The sequence below is a fragment of the Suricata suricatta genome, chromosome 3 (assembly GCF_006229205.1).
Source record: "Suricata suricatta isolate VVHF042 chromosome 3, meerkat_22Aug2017_6uvM2_HiC, whole genome shotgun sequence".
Lineage (NCBI taxonomy): Eukaryota > Metazoa > Chordata > Mammalia > Carnivora > Herpestidae > Suricata > Suricata suricatta.
The window spans coordinates 144,304,840-144,308,892 of NC_043702.1; the positions used below are offsets into that span (position 1 = coordinate 144,304,840).

A 4,053-nucleotide genomic window follows, 5' to 3' on the forward strand; every position below is an offset into this window, starting at 1 on the left:
TCCAGCGCCTCTGCAAACCAGGAAGTCGCCGGGAGGGGGAAGGGGCGCGCGCGGGGGCGGACTCACCTGGGCCGCGCGGCCCGCGGGCCGGCGCCTCCGGAAGACGCCGGGCAGGGTCCCCGCGCCCAGAGTGGCCTGAGGGTCGAGGGGAGCGCAGGTGTCTGCCCGGATCACCCACGTACCGCTCTGTAACCGAGCCAGAAACGCAAGGTGTCCCCTGTGTCCTCAGCCCCGGACTAGCCAGCGACTTCCTTTCCGGGTCCAGTGCAGGTCCCAGAGCTACCACCCACCCCAAAAGCAAAGGAACTGAAAAAGTACCTCGATTTGCAGTATTTTTCCACACCACATGCACACGGAATTGGATCACTAATCAATAGGTATTGTTTGTTAGAACCTTCGTCGTTTTAGGCCATTTCATTTCGTTTCTGGCTGCACATTCAGAGCTCAAGCTGATGCTCCTGGCTCCTGCCTCACTCCAGCTGTGTCCCGGTTACTGCTCTCTGAAATCCAGAGCTGCCCCCCTCCTGATTCAGGAATGTTCAGACATGTGCACCTGCTAAGGAGCCTTGGCAAGTAGCAAAATGCTAGGGCTCCACTCGCCTGCACATATGGAGGCCAGACATTCTATGCCACAGGACTGCGGCATACCAAGGACTGACTTTGGACGCATTCTCCAAGCAGCGAGCCTCATAGAACTGCAGTCTAGGAAGCTCAGAGAGGGCCCAACCAAGGGCGAGAGAGGCTGATCTAAAAATAAGATTTACAGTGCACTAAAGTACCTGTTAAGCAGGTTATATGCATTGTCACAGTACTTGCCATAACTCTGTGTGACAGATAACTTGCATTAACATTTTATAGATGAAGAAACAGGCCAAGCTAATCCAGTTCTGGATTTCAGAAGAGATCTACTTGGTGCTGATACTTACTGCTACCATGTACTGTCTCTCCGTGCTCTTCTGCCTTATATCTAGAATCAACTGGGAAGAGATCTAGAAAAAGTTTTCTAATATACATTTAAAAGATTGTACAGGATTGGACTGCTACACAGAGATCTTCTGGAAAAGGCTTCTCCCACTAATGTTACCAACCTTGACACATGGCCAGAGTGTTTGTCATCCAAAAGGGGGTTGCTCTTATTCATACAAAAGGTAAGATGATGAGAGAAAACCAAATGTGGTATGAATAGGGTATGAGTCATGAAACATAAAAGTCATACCAGGAGTTTGGGGAATTAAAGAGTTCAGAAGCAAAAACCTAACCTTAAACACAGATCTTAACAGTTTTTGCCAAAAGTAGGTGTTACTTGGTCAACAAAGTGAAATATATTTCATAGTCACAGCCCTAAGGGTCAAAAATAAGGTCAGGACATAATAACAGGGAAACAAAATTAGATTTAAGCATGATGTGCCATCATAGCTTGACTTGGGGTAACATACTTCAGTTTCTCGGTTCCTACATTTGTAAAATGGGAATTATTACTTGCATATCACATGAACAATGTGATATTCCAGTTCAAAAGCACTACACATTTGTGTGATCTTTTAAGAAATTATTCTGTGGATTTCAGTTTCACAAACAATCTATACCACATAGCTTTTTTCCCAAATGAAGCTTTTTTCTGCCTAAAAAAGTTACCATAGTCTGAGGCCTTGAAAAACAAATTCTGTAAACTAAAAACCACTTCTGCTCCAAATGTTACTAAATTTCTCAAACTTCTTATTTCATTATAATTAATTCTTTACCAAAAAACGAAAAAAAAAACCAAAAAGAAACCCCATACCTGGAATGCCTACCTCAGGAGTTTTTTAGTAGTAGTAAGGAAATATTAATACAGTTGTTTTCCCTGTCCATCTGCTGGGATTTAAGTGACAGTTGTAGCCCTGCATAATATAAAATTGCTATTTTTTTCAATTTATCTTAAATATTTATGAAGGGAAAACACTGCATATGCACACACAAAGCAAATCTTTTTAAACCAGCTTTTAGGCTGACCATGATGAGATTTATCTATTCTGATATTACCAAGGTAGAAGGATAGAAACACAAATAGACACGATTTGCACGATTTGTTAAAAATTACTGAAAAAGAAAAACTTTATACACTTATTTTGGTTATATGTTTATTGAAGCCAGTGGTATAATTTTAGCAATACTTATTTCATATAGAACTACTAATATGACTGCTAGAGAAGTGTACAAAGGGAAAACCTTCAAGTTGATATTACATCTTAACACGATCATATTTCAGCAATAATATTTCTATTTAGCAACTGATATTAACATTTTCCAAGACCACAGTTGTCAAAGAACACTGTCTATATTGTTGCCAGACAACACAGTCTATAAACTCTTAGTCTTTTTTTAATGTTTTAAGCTTATTTTAAATTGTTTGCCTGTGTTTATACATTCAGCAGTTCTTGGACAAGGTATTTCAAAAATATGTCCTTGATCAGATGTTGCCTATGGTTTTGCCATAGCTTGCTTATCCCAAATTGCATTTCTCTATTCTTTTCAAATTTTTGCTGGAAAAAACTGACGGTTTTATTTTTAAGGTGAATATTACTTTGTGATCAGAAGTGGGAGCCAGAGAAGACCCCAGCAACTCTCAGGCTGGTGAGCAAACAGATACCACAGTCAACTGAGCCCGCCGCTTAGTTACCAGCCCTGAAGTTGGAGGGTAAGTTTTTTTTCCTGGATTTAGAGCTCTACCTACTCTCTTTGGGTTTCAGCTCTCCCGACTTCACTCAGGTTCTGTTTTGAAGCCTGTCCTTTCTGAGAGTACTTGTTTGTTCTTTGGTCTGAGTCCTTTGCAGAACCAGATTGTTTCTAGTGGAACTGTGCCTGGTGGAAGTGTGTTGGCCGTCAATCCAATTCCTTTTCAGAACCAGACTGTTGGTAGTGGAACTGTTCTGGCCTTTGGTCTGATTCCTACTGGAACCAGGATGTTCCTGTTGAAACTGTGCCGTTTAGGAAGTTTTCTCTTCGCTCTAGAAAAAACCTCTAAGAAATGGAATCCGAGTCATCAAATCTGAGAGCAGTGATCCCCCCCACTCCTGGGACCCTGGTGGTTTTATGTTTAAAATCTATGATCCTTCATCATGTGCATTTCTAAATTAAATGGATCGACTTAACCAAAAGTAATTTAGAACTTCAGTGGCCATTAAGGGGAACTTTCAATCTCCCCAAACTTATCCGTTTTTCTCAAGATTAAGTTAGAAGGCTGCAGCTCCTAAAAAACCGAAGAAAACAAAACAACACCAACAAACAAACAAAAGGCCTTGATGAAGTATTATGGTCATATTATTGATATCTTCTATTACTATGATTGTGTTATTGATATCTTCTATTACTGAATTTATACCTGCTTGACAATTCATTCATGGGAGAGAGAAGTTAAAATTTCCTAATATGTTGGTAGATTTGTTTGTCTCAACTTACAGTTCTGTAATTTTTGCTTTATTTAGTTGGGGGACATGTTATAATACACAAACCAGTTTATAATTATTTTATTTGCCTGGCGAATTTATCATTGTGTTTTGACTTTCTTTAACTTTAGTAATGCTTTTGCTTTAGCATCTTTCTTGTTTTTAAAAACTTTATTTTTTGGTTTATTTATTTTGAAAGAGTGAGCGTACAGGCTCTGTGCTGTCAGAGCAGAGCCCAACACAAACCATGAGATCACAATCTGAGCAGAAGCCAAGAGTCAGATGCTTAACCTATTTAGCCACTCAGACACCCCTAAATGGGTTTCTTCTGACTAGTATTTGCCTACTATTACTATAACTCTTTTTATCTTATTATATTAAAACTTTCTAAGTCATTATGCTTCAGACTTATCTAATTCATGATAATTTTGACTTTTAGTCTAGTCTAATAATCATTGACTCTTAGATCAAGTATTTACACCATTGCATGTTTTATAATTGCTGATATATTTAAATTTAAATTTATTTTTGCCATCTAATATTGTGCTCCCCACATTTTTTTCTAATTCCCTTCTTTGGGATCATTGGGGTTATTTTTTTTTTTTTTGCTTCCATTTCTCCTAGATTC

General features: G+C 39.3%; 1 protein-coding gene and 1 long non-coding RNA gene across 2 annotated transcripts in view; one reads left to right on the forward strand and one right to left on the reverse strand.

Annotated features, from left to right (window-relative positions):
• Nucleotides 1-4,053, reverse strand: part of DENND1B (DENN domain containing 1B) — a 252,763-nt gene that overhangs the window by 246,250 nt on the left and 2,460 nt on the right. The window lies entirely within an intron of this gene.
• LOC115288263 overlaps nt 87-4,053 on the forward strand; it is a 9,475-nt gene continuing 5,508 nt past the window's right edge. Inside the window, exons 1-2 of the long non-coding RNA XR_003906910.1 lie at nt 87-1,148; nt 2,553-2,677. This is a non-coding gene — a long non-coding RNA (uncharacterized LOC115288263). The remainder of the gene's footprint in view (nt 1,149-2,552; nt 2,678-4,053) is intronic.